Source organism: Artemia sp. Qi Xiang Cuo, chromosome 21, assembly GCF_049724085.1.
Source record: "Artemia sp. Qi Xiang Cuo chromosome 21, ASM4972408v1, whole genome shotgun sequence".
Classification (NCBI taxonomy): Eukaryota; Metazoa; Arthropoda; class Branchiopoda; order Anostraca; family Artemiidae; genus Artemia; species Artemia sp. Qi Xiang Cuo.
Window position 1 is genome coordinate 2,649,205 of NC_142814.1, and position 23,745 is coordinate 2,672,949.

The window sequence follows — 23,745 nt, forward strand, 5'->3', positions numbered from 1 at the left end:
TTTTGAATTTCTTTCATTGAAATGCAAGAGTTGGAATATTTCAGTAGTATTTTGTTGTGCTTTACCTTGTCACAGTTACATTCTCTTAATTTTTCAAAGTTCATTTTGAATTTCTTTCGTGAAATGCAACAATTGGAATATTTCAGTAGTGTCTTGTCGTGGTTTACCTTGTCACAGCTACATTCTCATGATTTTTCAAAGTCCATTTTGGATTTCTTTCGTTGAAATGCAAGAGTTGGAATATTTCAGTAGTGACTTGTTGTGCATTACCTTGTCACAGTTACATTCTATTGATTTTTCGAAGTTCATTTTGAATTTCTGTCGTGAAATGCAAGAGTTGGAATATTTCAGTAGTGTTTTGTTGTGCTTTACCTTGTCAAAGTTACATTCTGATGCTTTTCATAATTCATTTTGAATTTCTTTCATTTAAAAGCAAGGGTTGGAATATTTCAGTAGTTTTTTGTTGTGCTTTACCTTGTCACAGTTACATTCTCTTAATTTTTCAAAGTTCATTTTGAATTTTTTTCGTGAAATGCAAGAGTTGGAATATTTCAGTAGTGTTTTGTTGTGCTTTACCTTGTCACAGTTACATTCTGTTGATTTTCATAGTTCATTTTGAATTTCTTTCATTGAAATGAGGGAGTTGGAATATTTCAGTAGTGTTTTGTTGTGCTTTACCTTTTCACAGTTTCATTCTCTTAATTTTTCAAAGTTCGTTTTTGAATTTCTTTCGTGAAATGCAAGAATTGGAATATTTCAGTAGTGTCTTGTCGTGGTTTACCTTGTCACAACTACATCCTCTTGATTTTTCAAAGTTCATTTTGAATTTCTGTCGTGAAATGCAAGAGTTGGAATATTTCAGTAGTGACTTGTTGTGCTTTACCTTGTCACAGTTACATTCTCTTGATTTTTCGAAGTTCATTTTGAATTTCTGTCGTGAAAAGCAAGAGTTGGAAAATTGGGGTCTTAGTCCTCCAGCCTGAATGGTGGAAATCCACTAGCTCAGTGTTGGGGTCTTAGTCCACCAGCCTGAATGATGGAAATCCAGTAGCTCAGTATTGGGATCTTAGTCCACCAGCCTGAGTGGTGGAAATCCACTAGCTTAGTATTGGGGTCTTAGTCCACCAGCCTGAATGGTGGAAATCCACAGCTTTACCTTGTCACAGTTACATTCTCTTGATTTTTCGAAGTTCATTTTGAATTTCTGTCGTGAAATGCAAGAGTTGGAATATTTCAGTAGTGTTATGTTGTGCATTACCTTGTCACAGTTACATTCTGTTGATTTTCATAGTTCATTTTGCATTTCTTTCATTGAAATGGAAGAGTTGGAATATTTCAGTATTTCAGTAAGACACTATGCACAGTTATATTCTCTTGATTTTTCGAAGTTCATTTTGAATTTCTGTCGTGAAATGCAAGATTTGGAATATTTCAGTAGTGTTTTGTTGTGCTTTACCTTGTCACAGTTACATTCTGTTAATTTTCATATTTAATTTTGAATTTCTTTAATTGAAATGCAAGAGTTGGAATATTTCAGTAGTGTTTTGTTGTGCTTTACCTTGTCACAGTTACATTCTCTTAATTTTTCAAAGTTCATTTTGAATTTCTTTCATTGAAATGGAAGAATTGGAATATTTCAGTAGTGTCTTGTCGTAGTTTACCTTGTCACAGCTACATTCTCATGATTTTTCAAAGTCCATTTTGTATTTCTTTTGTTGAAATGCAAGAGTTGGAATATTTCAGTAGTGACTTGTTGTGCTTTACCTTGTCACAGTTACATTCTCTTGATTTTTCGAAGTTCATTTTGAATTTCTGTCGTGAAATGCAAGAGTTGGAATATTTCAGTAGTGTTTTGTTGCGCTTTACCTTGATACAGTTACATTCTCTTGATTTTCATAGTTCATTTTGAATTTCTTTCATTGAAATGCAAGAGTTGGAATATTTCACTAGTGCTTTGTTGTGCTTTACCTTGTCACAGTTACATTCTCTTAATTTTTCAAAGTTCATTTTGAATTTCTTTCGTGAAATGCAAGAATTGGAATATTTCAGTAGTGTCTTGTCGTGGTTTACCTTGTCACAGCTACATTCTCATGATTTTTCAAAGTTCATTTTGGATTTCTTTCGTTGAAATGCAAGAGTTGGAATATTTCAGTAGTGACTTGTTGTGCTTTACCTTGTCACAGTTACATTCTCTTGATTTTTCGAAGTTCATTTTGAATTTCTGTCGTGAAATGCAAGAATTGGAATATTTCAGTAGTGTTTGGTTGTGGTTTACCTTGTCACAGTTACATTTTGTTGATTTTCATAGTTCATTTTGAATTTAATTCATTGAAATGCAAGAGTTGGAATATTTCAGTAGCGTTTTGTTGTGCTTTACCTTGTCACAGTTACATTCTCTTAATTTTTCAAAGTTCATTTTGGATTTCTTTCGTGAAATGCAAGAATTGGAATATTTCAGTAGTTTTTTGTTGTGCTTTACATTGTCACAGTTGCATTCTCTTGATTTTCATAGTTCATTTTCAATTTCTTTCATTGAAATGAGAGAGTTGGAATATTTCAGTAGTGTTTTTTTGTGCTTTACCTTGTCACAGTTACATTCTCTTAATTTTTCAAAGTTCATTTTTGAATTTCTTTCGTGAAATGCCAGAATTGGAATATTTCAGTAGTGTCTTATCGTGGTTTACCTTGTCACAGCTACATTCTCATGATTTTTCAAAGTTCATTTTGAATTTCTGTCGTAAAATGCAAGAGTTGGAATATTTCAGTAGTGACTTGTTGTGCTTTACCTTGTCACAGTTACATTCTCTTGATTTTTCGAAGTTCATTTTGAATTTCTGTCGTGAAATGCAAGAGTTGGAAAATTGGGGTCTTAGTCCACCAGCCTGAATGCTGGAAATCCACTAGCTCAGTGTTGGGGTCTTAGTCCACCAGCCTGAATGATGGAAATCCACTAGCTCAGTATTGGGATCTTAGTCCACCAGCCTGAATGGTGGAAATCCACTACCTTAGTATTGGAGTCTTAGTCCACCAGCCTGAATGGTGGAAATCCACAGCTTTACTTTGTCACAGTTACATTCTGTTGATTTTTCGAAGTTCATTTTGAATTTATGTCGTGACATGCAAGAGTTGGGATATTTCAGTATTGTTATGTTGTTCATTTCCGTGTCACTGTTATATTCTGTTGATTTTCATAGTTCATTTTGAATTTCTTTCTTTGAAGTGGAAGAGTTGGAATATTTCAGTATTGTTTTATTGTGCTTTACCTTGTCACAGTTACATTCTCTTAATTTTTCAAAGTTCATTTTGAATTTCTGTCGTGAAATGCAAGAGTTGGAATATTTCAGTAGTGACTTGTTGTGCTTTACCTTGTCATAGTTACATTCTCTTGATTTTTCGAAGTTCATTTTGAATTTCTGTCGTAAAATGCAAGAGATGGAATATTTCAGTAGTGCTTTGTTGTGCATTACCTTGTCACAGTTACATTCTGTTGATTTTCATAGTTCATGTTGAATTTCTTTCATTGAAATGCAAGAGTTGGAATATTTCAGTAGTGTTTTGTTGTGCTTTACCTTGTCACAGTTACATTCTCTTAATTTTTCAAAGTTCATTTTGAATTTCTTTCGTGAAATGCAAGAATTGGAATATATCAGTAGTGTCTTGTCGTGGTTTACCTTGTCACAGCTACATTCTCATGATTTTTCAAAGTTCATCTTGAATTTCTGTCGTGAAATGCAAGAGTTGGAATATTTCAGTAGTGACTTGTTGTGTTTTACCTTGTCACAGTTACATTCTCCTGATTTTTCGAAGTTCATTTCGAATTTCTGTCGTGAAATGCAAGAGTTGGAATATTTCAGTAGTGTTTTGTTGTGCTTTACCTTGTCACAGCTACATTCTGTTGATATTTATAGTTCATTTCGGATTTCTTTCGTTGAAATGCAAGAGTTGGAATATTTCAGTAGTGACTTATTGCGCTTTACCTTGTCACAGTTACATTCTCTTGATGTTTCGAAGTTCATTTTGAATTTCTGTCGTGAAATGCAAGAGTTGGAATATTTCAGTAGAGTTTTGTTGTGCTTTACCTTGTCACAGTTATATTCTCTTGATTTTTCGAAGTTCATTTTGAATTTCTGTCGTGAAATGCAAGAGTTGGAATATTTCAGTTGAGTTTTGTTGTGCTTTACCTTGTCACAGTTATATTCTCTTGATTTTTCGAAGTTCATTTTGAATTTCTGTCGTGAAATGCAAGAGTTGGAATATTTCAGTAGTTTTTTGTTGTGCTTTATCTTGTCAAAGTTACATTCTGTTGATTTTCATAGTTCATTTTGAATTTCTTTCATTGCAATGCAAGAGTTGGAATATTTCAGTAGTGTTTTGTTGTGCTTTGCCTTGTCACAGTTACATTATCTTAATTTTTCAAAGTTCATTTTGAATTTCTTTCGTGAAATGCAAGAATTGGAATATTTCAGTAGTGTCTTGTCGTGGTTTACCTTGTCAGAGCTACATTCTCATGATTTTTCAAAGTCCATTTTGAATTTCTGTCGTTGAAATGCAAGAGTTGGAATATTTCTGTAGAGTTTTGTTGTGCTTTACCTTGTCACAGTTATATTCTCTTGATTTTTCGAAGTTCATTTTGAATTTCTGTCGTGAAATGCAAGAGTTGGAATATTTCAGTAGTTTTTTGTTGTGCTTTATCTTGTCAAAGTTACATTCTGTTGATTTTCATAGTTCATTTTGAATTTCTTTCATTGCAATGCAAGAGTTGGAATATTTCAGTAGTGTTTTGTTGTGCTTTGCCTTGTCACAGTTACATTCTCTTAATTTTTCAAAGTTCATTTTGAATTTCTTTCGTGAAATGCAAGAGTTGGAATATTTCACCAACAAATGAAAAAAAATATAACTTTCACGCAATCCTGGAAAAAGGCTTATGCCAGCTTTGCCTTTTACTCAGACTATATGTCTTGTCTTTTTTCTCAAATTACCCATAGCTTGATGTCAGCAAATTTATTTTAATTCAAAAATCACCTTGTGAGCAACTTATAAATGCATTATACCAAATAATTACTCAGAATAAAAAGATATAAACGACACTTCTAGTTCTAAAATTCAAATATAAAAGAAATGTTGGCTAGAAAGCAAGCTAAGGATGATTTTCCAGAGCTTCTTTACTCCTTTCTCCATAATCATACGAAATTTCTTCTCCAACTTCAATGTCCCTTTTACTGAAGAATATCAATCTTGGCTCACTTTTAATCTCGACGATTGGTGTTTCCAAATTACCGTGGTGTTTCCAAATCCGTGAATGATTCACTAAACGACAAAGACGAGAACTATCAGCTGTTACATCTATGCAACAGGGAACATTTTTGTGTTTGAAGTAATGCATAAAGCTCCCAACATTCCAATCCTGGCTATAAGTAGCCTCTCGTCTTTTTGCTTCTACTGTGTCTATCAAGTCACCAGCGTATTCCAAAACAAATTCAACCCGATATTCTTAACATATCGGGTTGCCACATCACCTCGACCTTTTTCAGGAAACAACTCACCTTTAAATCAATCTTCTTTGCCCGACAGCACTGCTTGTTCCAAATTAAACTTTTCAAGTTCTATGATTACTTTTTTTGGCTTTCTTGTGCTTCGACGCAATTGGTCACTACCTAAAAGATAAGTAAACAATATAAATCAAAATAATATAACAATAATTAAATAATTCAAGTTAAAATACAAAAATTGTAATAAAACTAATAAATTGAAAATAGTTTTATCATTAAATAAATATTTTGTTAAAATTTGACCTCTAAATTATGTGGCAGGCAGGGGGAGGGGGCAATGATTAATATTTTGTCACGGGCCTTAGATAAGCTCGAACCACCTCTGGTTCGACAACAAATACTAAAGTTAAAAGCGATTCTTCTTTAAACCTTTAACTGGATTCTTGAAACCTTTAACTGAGTTAGTTCAAAACAACTAAGAGAGAAAATAATAAGAATTGTTTAAATAAGAACCTGGTTTCTTTGGCCGATGGGGAAAAAACCCTTTTATAAAATCTGATAAAACATTGGAAAAACAAATTTAAAAAATCTACGATAAGTAATCCAGATTCTTTTTTCTTAAGAAGAGGAAAGCTTCTCTTTTTTTAAAAGTAATTTATACTGAATAAACAAAACATTATGCAATTTACAAAAAAAAATATTTCTATGCCCCATCTAACCTGAAAGAATTGTCCTTATCTTTTAACACTAACAAAACATTGTTAGAAAATTTGGAAAATTTTGAGGGTGCTTTTTCCGAGTGGATAGGTCATATTATTGCGAATCTCGAGAATTATAACGAAAATGGGAGTGGCTCTGTAGTTCTTTATGTTGCAAATTTAAGCGTTAATATCTGTAAATTTAAGGAAGATTTTATTTTAAGAGGGGGTGGGGGATATGATAGGGATACAGTTTTAAAATATAATCCAGATTTAGTAGGTTGTCGTGGTGTCCAACAAATTTGCTTTGAAACAGATCAAAAATGTTTCAAGTACGCTTTCCTCATATCAGCATTCGAGCCTATAGCACGTGACGCTACCAAGACGAATTTAGACGATTGGGCTGTACATGGGAAGGAGGGGTCCAATTTCCCCATTGTAGATTTCACTTGTTTAGAGGCGAAATACCCAGTAACGCTAAGGTCTATTAATATTTTTGAAAGGGCCAATACCCATTTAAATATCGGCGTTACTGTGGTTCAGTATGAAACTCAATTTGAGGATGGGGTTCGTTCAAAAAAGAGGGGGTTGGTGTTCCCAGTAAGAGGTCCATTAATTGAATTGGGTAAACATTGGGTTTGACTTTTGTGCACACCACCATCTAGTGACCTTGCCAATTCAATTGGCCATGTCAATCCAATCACAGACGTCAGTAGAGTTCTGGGGGATGGTAGGGATCTAAGGGTACGTTTCTACTGTCCAACATGCCTTTCACAATTCCGTAGCGATATAAAACTACGGGATCATATGAAGCACTGTAGACGGCATGGCTATCAGACAGTGGAAACGGTTTCAGGGGATAGGGCCATTTTACGCTTTAAAAATTTTCAAAACAACCTCCCAGTGCAACAACATATCTTTGGATTGTGAAGCTAAGCTGGTGGAAATGAACGATCCTCGATTTCCAAACCGAATCAAAGAACACCAAGCTATTGCAGTGTCATATGCCCACGCCCAAAGAGACAATTCTAACACCAAGCAGTTGTTAGAAATGGTAGAAACATTGGATGAGGGAGAGTGCGTGATCAAGGCACTGACTAAATTAATTGGCACAGCTAATGGCGCTATTTCTCGTTTGAGAAATACACATTATCCTATGGTGTTGTCTGCAGAGGATCGTCTCGCGATTAAAAATCAAACACCATGCTGGGTTTGTAAGGGGACGTTGGAAGGGGGTATAAGGGGACTAAAGGGAAAAGAGGGGGGCGGGGAAAAGTCAGAGACCATAATCACTTGTGGCAGGAAATATCCTCTGGGGGTAGTAATTTTAGAGGGGTAGCGCATCAATCGTGTAACTTAAGTGTTAGCCAACAGTTTTTTATCCCAGTTTTTATTCACAATGCAAATTATGATTTAAAATTTATTTTACCGGCACTGGCACGTGTGCACAGGGAGGGAGGGGGAGTAGACAGTCCATGGGTAAATAATTCATTTATCTATAACATTATTCCCAAATCGGCCAAGAAGTTGTTGATTCTCGAGCTGAAACGGCAGGTAGTAAATAATGGGCATACGTGATGGAATAAGATCAGGTTTTTAGAATCCTTTAGTTTTTTTCCCAAGGCATTGAGTCAATTGATTCAAGTGCAGAAAAGTGACAATTTTGATAGTTTTTTTCTTCACAAACAGTACTTTCCAGACAGTTAAATGTATTACCTATTGACCTGCAAAGGTGTATACGCATACAACTATTACTCTTCTGACGCTCGCTTAAGCGAGGTGAAACTACCTCTAGTTAAAAATTTCTACAATTCACTCACCAACAGTGAATGCACAGCCGAGGACTATGAGTTTGCCAAGAAGGCGTGGTCTATGGGAAAGTGTAAAAATGGGTGGGATTATTGTAGACTGTACTTGGCCAGTGATATTTTAACTCTGTTAGACATAGTCTGCAAGAACACAGACCAAATCTATTCAGAGTTTGGGCTAGATATAGGTTATTATTTTTCCACACCATATTTGGTGATGGATTTGATTTTAAAAATTAGTAGGGAGGAAATAGGCCTAATCACCGATGTAGATCAGCACCTTTTTGTAGAGCGTTCAATGAGGGGAGGGTATGTTTTTCATGGGGATCGCGTCTTGTCAACCGATCCGAGTGGACAAAACAGCAACACCGGTGCAAAGTCAAATGCAGTGTTCTTGGACATGAACTTATTGTACCTCTTGGCAATGTCTCAATACTCTTTGCCGTTTGGTAACTATCAATGGCTTGAGAATCCTTGTGAGTTCCCCGACATTACCACCGTCGAGGACAATGGGCCACAAGGATTGTTCTTTGAAATTGACTGGCATATTCCACTGGCGCTTCACGATTCAGTCAGAGATTTTGTTTTTCCCTGTATCAATCGACCCGTGAGCAGGGACTCACTGAGCCCCTATAATCGATCATTGGTTGAGGATATGGGGATGCACTGGACCCCCTCTAAGCAAAAACTGATTGCTGATTTGGACCCTAAGGTGAATATCGTTGTTCACCAAGTGCTTTAGCACTGGATGGTGAACAATGGTTTCAAGATCACCAAAATACATAGGGTCCTGCAATTCAATCAGAAACCCTATTTGAAAACGTTTATCGACACTTTTGTTGATAAACACTCTAGGGCAAACTCCAAAGTAGAGAAGGAATGTCAAACTCATTCTAAATTCAGCGTTTGGCAAAATGTGTGAAAGCGTACGCAACAGATCTCGCTGCGACATTGTGACTGACCCTCTAGAGTGTGCACGAATTATTGTTGACCCCAATTTTACATCGTTCACGAGCATAGAGGCTGGCATGGTTCTTCTACACAGGAAAAAAGAGAAATGTGGTACTGAACTTGAATATAGCAGGAGGTAGTTCAGTACTTGAAATTTCCAAAAAGCTCATGTTGTCGTTTTTTTACAATGTGTGCAAGGTGCAATGGCCACGGTAGGGGGAGGTTCAAGTTTACTATGGGCATACAGATTCTCTATTGCTAAAGGTAAAAACTGAGGATTTATTGGGTGATCTAGAAAATGGGGAACATATCAGCTCGCGGATGGATTTCACCAACTGGAATCCGTCCCTCTACCCCGAGTTGTTGAAACGCCAAGCCCCCAACCAACTATTAATGTTAAAATCAGAGAAGGGGAGTGATTTGATATCCAGGGGGGTGTTCCCGGGCCCTAAAGTTTATTGCGTAGTAACAGACGGTGGGGATGAAAAGAAGGCATGTAAAGGGGTGCCTACGCATTTTGTAAGAAGCAATTTCAACATAAGTATGTGTAGAGACTCTTTAGTAAGTAGCCTAGTGCCAAGAGCACAAGTGCTTGCAATTCTCTCTCACAGTATAGAAATTATACTGTGAGAGTGGAAAAAAATGCAATGTCGTGTATATCCAACAAAGTCTATGTGCTCGAGAATGGTTTAAGTGTGCTGCCTCATGGCCACAACCGTATTTCAGACCGAGTTGAATGCATAGACTATCGCAATCAACTGTGTCCAGATAAATTAACCAAACCACTAACCAACTAACCTAACCCAACCACTAACCACCACCACCAACCTTTCATAAATTAAATAACCACTCAACCCTTTCATAAATTAAATAGCCCAATCTAATCTCAACTAACCCAACCTAACCTGCAGCAGTGATGACAACTATTGTGTATGTATGCCCCTTGTTTACTACCTGCCATTTCAGTTCGAGAATCAACAACTTCTCGGCCGATTTGGGAATAATGTTATAGATAAATGAATTATTTACCCATGGACTGTTTACTCCCCCTCCCTCCCTGTGAATACGTGCCAGTGCCGGTAAAATAAGTTTTAAATCATAATTTGCATTGTGAATAAAAGCTGGGATAAAAAACTGTTGGCTAACATTTAAGTTACACGATTGATGCGCTACCCCTCTAAAATTACTACCCCCAGAGGATATTTCCTGCCCCAAGGAATTATGGTCTCTGACTTTCCCCCTCCCCCCGCTTTTCCCTTTAGTCCCCTTATCTCCCGCTACAAACTCCCCCTTACAAAACCAGCATATTTTTTGATTTTTAATCGCGAGACGATCCTCTGCAGACAACACCATAGGATAATGTGTATTTCTCAAGCGAGAAATAGCGCCATTAGCTGTGCCAATTAATTTAGTCAGTGTCTTGATCATGCACTCTTCCTCATCCAATGTTTCTACTATTTCTAACAACTGCATGGTGTTAGAACTGTCTCTTTGGGCGTGGGCATAGGACACTGAAATAGCTTGGTGTTCTTTGATCATAACATCCCCCCCTAGCGTGCACTTGGCCAAACAACAACAACAACAACAACAAATAAATCGACCTTGAAACATCCATAAATTGCTGTACTTGTCGGAGATATTATGTAATCAATTGACAAAAACCATAAAACAGACATAAATTGCTGTTGACATCCAAGAAAAACAACAAATAAATTGACCAACACTCATAACCATCCAAGAAACATCCATCAAAGTGAGAAAAATCCTGTTTTTTCATTCTCACTGACAAAAACCATAAAAACAGACATAAATTGATGTTGACATCCATGAAAAACAACAAATAAATTGACCGACACAAATAACCATCCAAGAAACATCCATCAATGTGAGAAAAATTCTGTTTTTTCAAATGAGAAAAATACTGTTTTTTCATTCTGAGTGAGAAAAACCATAAATTATTTACTGTCAACGTTAAACTAAATTGTAGATGGCAGCAGGGGTGAGCACTGGGGCTGGTACCCCCTTTTTACTCTTAGCAACAAACAAAACATGTGTTCCATTACAAAAATGATCAGTCAGCCCGTGTCAAATAAGAGGTACGTACACTTTAAAATTTCTTTATACAACGATAACGACCCTTACAAATACTTTAGGTTCTAAGAGTCCTAAGATTGTTGAACAATCTAACACCCAAATAATTTAACAATACCACGACTACGACCCTTACAAATAATTTAGGTTCTAACAATCCTAAGATTGTTGAAAAATCTAACACCCAAATAATTTAACAATACCACAATAACGACCCTTACAAATACTTTAGTTTCTAACAATCCTAAGATTGTTGAACAATCTAACACCCAAATAATTTAACAATACCATGACAGTGACCCTTACAAATACTTTAGGTTCTAACAATCCTAAGATTGTTGAACAATCTAAAACCCAAATAATTTAACAATAACACGATAACGACCCTTAAAAATACTTTGGGTTCTAACAATCCTAAAATTGTTGAACAATCTAACACCCAAATAATTTAACAAAACCACGACAACGACCCTTACAAATACTTTAGGTTCTAAAAATCCTATGATTGTTGAACAATCTAACACCCAAACAATTTAATAATACCACGACCACGACCCTTACAAATACTTTAGGTTCTAACAATCCCAAGATTGTTGAACAATCTAACACCCAAATAATTTAACAATACCACGACAACGACCTTACAAATACTTTAGGCTCTAACAATCCTAAGATTATTGAATAATCTAACACCCAAATAAATTAACAATACCACGATAACGACCCTTACAAATACTTTAGGTTCTTACAGTCCTAAGATTGTTTAACAATCTAACACCCAAATAATTTAACAATACCACAATAACGACCCTTACAAATACTTTAGGTTCTAAAAGTCCTAAGATTTTTGAAAAATACAACAACCAAATAATTTAACAATACCACAACAACGACCAATACAAATACTTTAGGTTCTAAAAATCCTAAGACTGTTGAACAATCTAACACCCAAATAATTTAACAATACCACAGCAACGACCCTTACAAATACTTTAGGTTCTAACAATCCTAAGATTTTTGAACAATCTAACACCCAAATAATTTAACAATACCACGACAACGACACTTAAAAATACTTTGGGTTCTAACAATCCTAAAATTGTTGAACAATCTAACACCCAAATACATTAACAATACCACGATAACGACCCTTACAAATACTTTAGGTTCTACTAGTCCTAAGATTGTTGAACAATCTAACACCCAAATTATTTAACAATACCACGACAATGACCCTTACAGATACTTAAGGCTCTAACAATCCTAAGATTGTTTAACAATCTAACACCCAAATAATTTAACAATACCACGACAACGACCATTACAAATACTTTAGGTTCTAACAATCCTAAGATTGTTGAAAAATCTAATACCCAAATCATTTAACAATACCACGATAACGACCCTTACAAATACTTTAGGTTATTACAGTCCTAAGATTGTTTAACAATCTAACACCCAAATAAATTAACAATGCCACGATAACGACGCTTACAAATACTTTAGGTTCTAACACTCCTAAGATTGTTGAACAATCTAACACCCAAATAAATTAACAATACCACGACTACGACCCTTACAAATACTTTAGGTTCTAACAATCCGAAAATTGTCGAACAATCTAAAACCCAAATAATTTAACCATACCACAATAACGACCCTTACAAATAATTTAGGTTCTAACAATCCTACAATTGTTGAACAATCTAGCACCCAAATAATTTAACAATACCACGACCACGACCTTTACAAATACTTTAGGTTCTAACAATCCTAAGATTGTTGAACAATCTAACACGCAAATAATTTAACAATACCACGACAACGACCCTTACAAATACTTTCGGTTCTAACATTCCTAAGATTGTTAAACAATCTAACACCCAAATAATTTAAAAATACCACAATTACGACCCTTACAAATACTTTAGGTTCTAACAATCCTAAAATTGTTGAACAATCTAACACCCAAATAAATTAACAATACCACGATAACGACCCTTACAAATACTTTAGGTTCCTGCAGTCCTAAGATTGTTGAACAATCTAACACCCAAATAATTTAATATTACCACGTCCACGACCCTTATAAATACTTTAGGCTCTAACAATCCTAAGATTGTTGAACAATCTAACACCCAAATTATTTAACAATACCACGATAACGACCCTTACAAATACTTTAGGTTCTACCCATCCTAAGATTGTTGAACAATCTAACACCCAAATAATTAAACAATACCACAATAACGACCCTTAGAAATACTTTAGGTTCTAACAATCCTAAGATTGCTGAACAATCTAACACCCAATTAATTTAACAATACCACGACCACGAGCCTTACAAATACTTTAGGTTCTAACAATCCTAAGATTTTTGAACAATATAACACCCAAATAGATTAATAATACCACGGCAACGACCCTTACAAATACTTTAGGTTCTAACAATCCTAAGATTGTTGAACAATCCAACACCAAAATAATTTAACAATACCACGACAACGACCCTTAAAAATACTTTAGGTTCTAACAATCTCAAGATTGTTGAACAATCTAACACCCAAATAATTTAACAATACCACGGTAACGACCCTTACAAATACTTTAGGTTCTACCCATCCTAAGATTGTTGAACAATCTAACACCCAAAAAATTTAACAATACCACAATAACGACCCTTATAAATACTTTAGGTTCTAACAATCCTAAGATTGTTGAACAATCTAACACCCAAATAATTTAACAATACCACGATAACGACCCTTACAAATACTTTAGGTTCTAAAAATCACCCAAATAACACCCAAATAATTTTAACACCCAAATAATTTAACAATACCACGACAACGACCCTTATAAATACTTTAGGTTCTAACAATCCTAAGATTGTTGAACAATCTAACACCCAAATAATTTAAAAATACCACGATAACGACCCTTACAAATACTTTAGGTTCTAAAAATCCTAAAATTGTTGAACAATCAAACACCCAAATAAATTAAAAATACCAAGATATTGACCCTTACAAAAACTTTAGGTTCTAACAATCCTAAGATTGTTGAACAATCTAAATCCAAATAATTTAACAATACCACGACCACGACCCTTACACATACTTTAGGTTCTAACAATCCTAAGATTGTTTAACAATCAAAAACGCAAATAATTTAACAATACAACCACGACAACGACCCTTAAAAATACTTTAGGTTCTAACAGTCCTAAGATTGTTGAACAATCTAAATCGCAAATAATTTAACAATACCACAACGACAACGACCCTTAAAAATACTTTAGGTTCTAACATTCCTAAGATTGTTGAACAATCTAAATCCAAATAATTTAACAATACCACGACCACGACCCTTACAAATACTTTAGGTTCTAACAATCCTAAGATTGTTGAACAATCAAAAACGCAAATAATTTAACAATACCACCACGACAACGACCCTTAAAAATACTTTAGGTTCTAACAGTCCTAAGATTGTTGAACAATCTAACGCCCAAATAATTTAACAATACCACGATAACGACCCTTACAAATACTTTAGGTTCTAACAATCCTAAAATTGTTGAACAATCTAACACCCAAGTAAATTAACAATACCAATATAACGACCCTTACAAATACTTTAGGTTGTAACAGTCCTAAGATTGTTGAACAATCTAACACCCAAATAATTTAACAATACCACGTCCACGACCCTTACAAATACTTTAGGTTCTAACAATCCTATGATTGTTGAACAATTTAACACCCAAATAATTTAACAATACCACGACCACGACCCTTACAAATACTTTAGGTTCTAACAATCCTACGATTGTAGAAAAATCTAACACCCTAAATTAACAATACCACGATAACGACCCTTGCAAATACTTTAGGTTCTAACATTCCTAAGATTGTTGAACAATCTAACACTCAAATAATTTAACAATACCACGACCACGAACCTTACAAATGCTTTAGGTTCTATCAATCCTAAGACTGTTGAACAATTTAACACCCAAATAATTTAACAATACCACGGCAACGACCCTTACAAATACTTTAGGTTCTAACAATCCTAAGATTTTTGAACAATCTAACACCCAAATAATTTAACAATACCACGACAACGACCCTTAAAAATACTTTAGGTTCTAACAATCTTAAGATTGTTCAACAATCTAACACACAAATCATTTAACAATACTACGATAACGACCCTTACAAATACTTTAGGTTCTAACAATCCTAACATTGTTGAACAATCTAACACCCAAATAATTTAACAATACCACGACAACGACCCTTACAAATACTTTAGGTTCTAACAATCATAAGATTGTTGAACAATCTAACGCCTAAACAATTTAACAATACCACGATAACGACCCTTACAAATACTTTAGGTTCTAACAATCCTAAAATTGTTGAACAATCTAGCACCCAAATAATTTAACAATACCACGACCACGACCCTTACAAATACTTTAGGTTCTAACAATCCTAAGATTGTTGAACAATCTAACACCCAAATAATTTAATAATACCACGATAACAACCCTTACAAATACTTTAGGTTCTAACAATCCTAAAATTGTTGAACAATCTAACACCCAAATCAATTAACAATGCTACGATAACGACCCTTACAAATACTTTAGGTTCTAACAATCCTAAGATTGTTGAACAATCTAACACCCAAATGATTTAACAATACCACGACCACGACCCATAAAAATACTTTAGGTTCTAACAATCCTAAGATTGTTGAACAATCTAACGCCCAAATAATTTAACAATACCACGATAACGACCCTTACAAATACTTTAGGTTCTAACAATCCTAAATTTGTTGAACAATCTAACACCCAAATAATTTAGCAATACCACGACCACGAGCCTTACAAACACTTTAGGTTCTAACAATCCTAAGATTGTTGAACAATCTAACACCCAAATAATTTAACAATACCACAATAACAACCCTTACAAATACTTTAGGTTCTAACAATCCTAAAATTGTTGAACAATCTAATACCCAAATAAATTAACTATACCACGATAACGACCCTTACAAATACTTTAGGCTCTAACAATCCTAAGATTGTTGAACAATCTACCACTTAAATAATTTAACAATACCACGACAACGACCCTTACAAATACTTTAGGTTCTAACACTCCTAAGATTGTTGAACAATCTAACACCCAAATCATTTAACAATACCACGATAACGACCCTTACAAATACTTTAGGTTCTTACAATCCTAAAATTGTTTAACAATCTAACACCCAAATAAATTAACAATACCACGATAACGACCCTTACAAATACTTTAGGTTCTAACAGTCCTAATATTGTTGAACAATCTAACACCAAAATAAATTAACAATACCACGACTACGACCCTTACAAATACTTTAGGTTCTAACAATCCTAAGATTGTTGAACAATCTAACACCCAAATAATTTAACAAAACCACAATAACAACCCTTACAAATACTTTAGGTTCTAACAATCCTATGATTGTTGAACAATCTAACACCCAAACAATTTAACAATACCACGACAACGACCCTTACAAATACTTTAGGTTCTAACAATCCTAAGATTGTTGAACAATCTAACACCCAAATAATTTAACAATACCACGATAACGACCCTTAAAAATACTTTGGGTACTAAAAATCCTAAAATTATTGAACAATCTAACACCCAAATAAATTAACAATACCACGGTAACGACGCTTACAAATACTTTAGGTTCTAACAGTCCTAAGATTGTTGAACAATCTAACACCAAAATAATTAAACAATACCACGACCACGAGCCTTACAAATACTTTAGGTTCTAACAATCCTAAGATTGTTGAACAATCTAATACCCAAATAATTTAACAATAACGACCGACCACGATAACGACCCTTAAAAATACTTTGGGTACTAACAATCCTAAAATTGTTGAACAATCTAACACCCAAATAAATTAACAATACCACGATAACAACCCTTACAAATACTTTAGGTTCTAACAATCCTAAGATTGTTGAACAATCTAACACCCAAATAATTTAACAAAACCACGACAACGACCCTTACAAATACTTTAGGTTCTAAAAATCCTATGATTGTTGATCAATCTAACACCCAAACAATTTAATAATACCACGACCACGACCCTTACAAATACTTTAGGTTCTAACAGTCCCAAGATTGTTGAACAATCTAACACCCAAATAATTTAACAATACCACGACAACGACCATTACAAATACTTTAGGCTCTAACAATCCTAAGATTGTTGAACAATCTAACACGCAAATAATTTAACAATACCACTATAACGACCCTTACAAATACTTTAGGTTCTAACAATCCTAAGATTGTTGAACAATCTAACGCCCAAATAATTTAACAATACCACGACCACGACCATTACAAATACTTTAGGTTCTAACAATCCTAAGATTTTTGAACAATTTAACACACAAATAGTTTCACAATACCACGATAACGACCCTTATAAATACTTTAGGTTCTAACAATCCTAAGATTGTTGAACAATCTAACACCCAAATAATTTAACAATACCACGACCACGACCCTTACAAATACTTTAGGTTCTAACAATCCTAAGATTGTTGAACAATCTAACACCCAAATAATTTAACAAAACCACAATAACAACCTTTACAAATGCATTAGGTTCCATTAGTCCTAATACTTTTGATCAGTCTACCACATAAATAAATCAACAATACCACGGTTACGACCTTTAAAAAGACTTTAGGTTCCAACAGTCCTAAAATTTTTGAAAAATATATCGCATAAACCAATTCAAAATACTACCACAACAACCCTTAAAAATACATTAGTTTCTTACAGTCCTATGTTTGTTTAACAATCGAGCACGCAAGTAAATCAACAATACCACGATAACGACCTTTGCAAATACTTTATGTTCTAACAATCCTAAGATTGTTGAACAATCTAACACCCAAATAATTTAACAATACCACGATAACGACCCTTAAAAATACTTTGGGTACTAAAAATCCTAAAATTATTGAACAATCTAACACCCAAATAAATTAACAATACCACGGTAACGACCCTTACAAATACTTTAGGTTCTAACAGGCCTAACATTGTTGAACAATCTAACACCCAAATAATTCAACAATACCACGACCACGACCCTTAAAAATACTTTAGGTTCTAACAATCCTATGATTGTTGAACGATCTGACACCCAAATAATTTAACAACACCACGACAACGACCCTTACAAATACTTTAGGTTCTAACAATCCTATGATTGTTGATCAATCTAACACCCAAACAATTTAATAATACCACGACCACGACCCTTACAAATACTTTAGGTTCTAACAATCCCAAGATTGTTGAACAATCTAACACCCAAATAATTTAACAATACCACGACAACGACCCTTACAAATACTTTAGGCTCTAACAATCCTAAGATTGTTGAACAATCTAACACACAAATAATTTAACAATACCACGATAACGACTCTTACAAATACTTTAGGTTCTAACAGTCCTAAGATTGTTGAACAATCTAACTCACAAATAATTTAAAAATACCACAACCACGAACTTTACAAATACATGTGGTTATATTAATCCTAAGACTGTTTATCAGTTTAACGCCCACATAGTTTCACAATACCACGATTACAACCTTTATAAATACTTTAGGTTCTAATAGTCCTATGATTTTTGAAAAGTATAACACCCAAATAAATTAACAATACCACGATAACGACCCTTAAAAATACTTTAGGTTCTAACAATCCTAAAATTGTTGAACAATCTAACACCCAAATAAATTAACAATGCCACGAGAACGACCCTTACAAATACTTTAGGTTCTAACAGTCCTAAGATTGTTGAACAATCTAACACCCAAATAAATTAACAATACCACGACAACGACGCTTACAAATACTTTAGGTTCTAACAATCCTAAGATTGTTGAACAATTTAACACCCAAATAGTTTAACAATACCACAACAACGACCCTTACAAATACTTTAGGTTCTAACAATCCTATGATTGTTGAACAATCTAACACCCAAACAATTTAATAATACCACGACCACGACCATTACAAATGCTTTAGGTTCTAACAATCCCAAGATTGTTGAACAATCTAACACCCAAATGATTTAACAATACCACGACCACGACCCTTACAAATACTTTAGGTTCTAACAATCCTAAGATTGTTGAACAATATAACGCCCAAATAATTTAACAATACCACGACAACGACCCTTAAAAATACTTTAGGTTCTAACAATCCTAAGATTGTTGAACAATCTAACGCCCAAATAATTTAACAATACCACGATAACGACCCTTACAAATACTTTAGGTTCTAACAATCCTAAGATTTTTGAACAATCTAACACCCAAATAATTTAACAATACCACGACAACGACCCTTACAAATACTTTAGTCTTTGGATCAGTACTTTCACCTCTTTTCTTAAACTGGATTGCTGCAGTTTTCCAGAAAGAAACAGGCTAATTAAACCAAATAGTAACATCTATAGATTGCTAATTTTGTTACTTTTTGTGGTTAAAGTCGCCGTTTGTGACAATACATCCCCCCCTACCCCCTAAATGGTCTGGCAAATAGTTCTAGGCTATATAATAGCTAAAGAGCATGAGCAATGATATTTGTAATTTATAATATGCAGCAAGTTTCAATTAATCACATTTCCTTAGTATTTTTTGCTCTATTTTCACTCATATTTTGACTCATTTTTAAATGTAAAAAAAAAAGAATTTTTGGCTGAATTTACGATGGGATCCAATAAATCAAAATGACCCCCTTTTTTTCTACTCTTGAGAAGCATTTCATAAATGTTTCGTACTTTTTATTACATTGGCTATTCTTGCCAGCAGTCGAATGCTATTCACGGTTGAATTCCTCTTCAACTTTAGGGAAACGTACATCAATAACCCAAGAAAATGGGCCCAATTTGATTTGTTGGGTCTCAAAATAAATTCAGTAAGAAATTTATAATTAAGAAATGATTCAAAACATGGATAAGAATAGAAAAAAAAAATAAAATTGATACTTGCTGCATATTATGAAATAATAATTTCATCATTTTTTTATGTATGAGCCTATAGGATTTTTGAGAGGGGGGAGGAATTGTCACAAACACGAGTTGCATCATAGAAAAATAATCTAAAATTAGTAATTTAAAAATGATATGCTTAGTCTCGATCCATCCGGAGAGCCTCGAGGCTCTCTGCCATTATCCATAATGGTTCTCGAGGATTTATTCCTTATCCCTTTTAAGCGGAATACTAAACAGCAAAAGGTTGAGCTAAGAATAAGGAAAAGGAGTCAAACCTTAGCAATAAGATTGTCCTGTTTTTTGACAAGTTTTTCAAATAGCTCTTCATCATCAATTTTGAAGAGGTTTTGATGAAGAGGTTCGAATTTTAACCTCAATGAAGGACGGAGAGCTGAAGCAGGCATAAAAGCAGTAAGAGGAACTTGTTCCTAGAAAAGAAGAAAGCTTTCAATTTCAGAAATAATATAAAAATGGGATAGCATACATTAACCTAAGATACAAGTATTGAATTTCAAATCTTGATGACTATCCTATTCATCGATCTTGATACCGGGAGAATCCAAATAAAACGGGATACCGTGAAAATCCAAATGCATGTAAATAATCTAATACTAAACGGGATTTGACTTTTAGAGGGACAATCCGCACTTTATCTTAGATGGCATAACATATTGCCCGAAACAATGGGACTATCTATAAAAAGATGAACGAGTAGGGTCCTAGAATAAGAGTGTTTTTTGGCCACATCAAAATAATCCTACAAAGTTACGAGAGAGCTCATGGCATCACATATTCCGGCACCTAATAGAATATCTTATGTTAATAAACCTATCGGAGTTATAAAAATTTCTTACTATTATGCTTCTAAGCACCACATATGACGCCGAATCAAAACTTCTAGATAACTCTTTTAATCAAAATAGCCAAAAAGCCAAAAAAAATATTACCTCTGGGAGCAGACATGAAGCATCCAATCCCAGAGGCAATGGCATAATATTTTGAAAAAAGGCCGTTATAATTGGAGGTTTCGTAAATACATTTTAGTAGAAAGGGGGAAATTTGATATCTGTTTGAAATGAAATTATTGCGATAAATTTGGTAAAAAAAATGGTGCTAAAAAAACACCTCTCAAAATGCATACCGAATTAGAAAACTGCTGCTAGGATTATTTTCCTCAATTAGTTAAATAATAATTTAATAAGCTATGATACTTAAAAGTTAAAGTGCATATTTCAGACGTACTGCTGGATTTTTACCAACATTGGTATTTAAGGATTTCTATAGATTACAAATTTGAGGCCTATATTAGAATATAAAAGTTTAAAATCAAAATTTTTAAGTTCATACTTGAAATAGTGTTTGATTTTCAATAGTGACACGATCCATGGAGTACAAGGGACAACGACACAAAGCCGTGCAAATAGCTAACTTAAAACAGAATTCGTGGATATATCTAAGTAGAAATGTGGGTATACATTTTTTCTGAAAGCGTGGTCAAGCAAGGATTAATCAAAAGTGAAGCCCTAAAGAGCCTAGAAAAGTGAAACGAAATCTAACAGTGAGAATTGGCTAAGTTGAAACTTGAACAACCAAAGCCGGATCCAGGAGAAGCGTTAGGGGGTCTGACCCCCCCCCCACTTCCAATTTTTTTTTAATTCATAAAATTGTAATAAAAATTAATGCAATTTTTTTATGCGTTAATAAAGATTTTTTAGCCCCCTCCCGAATAAAACCTGGATACGGCCTTGTGCACAACCATAAATATTTCAAATTGTTTTTTATTCATGCATACAAATCCCCTCCCTATCATTTTGAAAATTATCTTTTTTTTGCGTAAATAATCGAAAAAAAAATTATATCCCCACCGTTTTAGAACGTCTTCGAGACTTTTTTTACAAGGATTATGTGGTTGAAAGGGAAGAAGCATAATATAAGAGTAAAACAAAGCTTAATATTAGAAATACAAAACAGTCAAATAAAACAAGGGCTTAGAAATATTGCATAAATTTGTATTTATTATAAATGTAAGAGGTAATAAATAACCGAGAAGTAGCTATGTAAATATTATATTCTACACGATGGAAGAAAATCTTTAAATAGAAACTAGATGATCAAAAAACACATATTCATGTGTTTATAGTCTACTACTAACTACTACTCAAAACTCACCGCAGCAACAAGCCACCTAAGGCAAACACAGCTACGAACGCTCCTCCTTCATCCCAATCTATTCAAAGCCTCCCTTTTTACACCCTCCCACGAAGCTCCCATTTTCTTTAAATCTTTCTCTATGACGTCCTCCCACCCCAGACAGGGACGACCTGCTTTCCGTTTAGCCCTATATGGTTGGCCGAAAAGAAAAATCTTCGGCAATCTGTCATTCTTCATCCGCACAAAGTGCCCTAGCCCCCTCAACCTTTCTTTCATTATAGCCCTAGAGAGCGGTATTGAACCACATTTTTCGTATAGCCTATTGTTTGAAAAACGGTCAGTCAGCCGGGTACCCAGAATAATCCTTTAGCAATTTCTCTGGAAAACATCTATTAAATCTTCATCCGCTTTTCGGAGTGTCCATGCTTCAGAACCATGTTCGACCACTGTCATCACTGTAGCTTCTAATATTCTAATCTTGGTTTGCAGACTTACTTTCCTATTCTTCCAGACTATTTTTAACTATGAAAAAACACCTTGAGCCTTAGCTATTCTGTGTTTAACATCTTCACTGCTCCCACCATCTTTACTAATAATACTACCAAGATAAGTGAAGCTCCCCACCTGATCAATCATTTCATTACCCAAAGTCACCTTTTCATCTTCACTTATTCCTAGCCTTAGTGACTTAGGCTTTTTAACATTAATTTTCAAACCTATTCTAGCACCCTGAACTCGCAAAACCTCTAAAACTTCATTCATTTTGCTCACAGTTTCATCTAGGATGCTTAAATCATCAGCATAATCCAAGTCCAGGAGACTTTTTCCTCCCCAATTGATTCCGTGGTCTCCCATTGCCTTTCCTCTGCTCCTTAAAATAAAGTCCATCAAAATAATCTATACAAAGGGGGATAGAACACAAACCTGCTTAACTCCTGATTTAATACAAAACCAGGTGCTAACCTCATTTCCAACCTTAACTGCAGTGGTTTTATTCACGTACATAGCACTAATCACTTTAATATATTTGTCTCGTATACCATACAAGGATAAAACCTTTACTAAAGCTCTTCTATTAACAGAATCGAACGCTTGCTCAAAATCTATAAAACTGAGGACCAAAGGTGTTTGAAAGCTCAGGCACTTCTCAATTATTAGCCTAAGAGTGAAAATTTGGTCAACACATCCTCTGCCTTTTCTAAAACCGCTCTGTTCTTCTCTTAAAACTTTGTCTACGACATCTCTCAGTCTAAAAAGTATCATATTACTAAGTAATTTATTACCTACAGAGACCAGGCTAATGCCTCGATAATTACCGCACTCACTCTTATCACCTTTCTAATAAAGTGGCTTAACTGAGGTTTTCCAAAAATCGTTAGATACTTCCCCTTTTCAAAAATCATGTTCATAATCTTCAGCAACTTATTTCTA

The 23,745-nt window shown here is 34.4% G+C and overlaps 1 pseudogene across 2 annotated transcripts in view; it reads right to left on the reverse strand.

Moving 5' to 3' along the window:
- The window catches only part of LOC148939149 (eukaryotic initiation factor 4A-III pseudogene), a 60,039-nt pseudogene that overhangs the window by 20,765 nt on the left and 15,529 nt on the right, over positions 1-23,745 (reverse strand). For both annotated transcript variants that reach the window (XR_016143563.1, XR_016143564.1), the window contains 2 exons: positions 20,439-20,591; positions 5,544-5,654 (listed from right to left, as the gene is read on the reverse strand). The product of XR_016143563.1 is annotated as a eukaryotic initiation factor 4A-III pseudogene, transcript variant X1 (transcript). The remainder of the gene's footprint in view (positions 1-5,543; positions 5,655-20,438; positions 20,592-23,745) is intronic.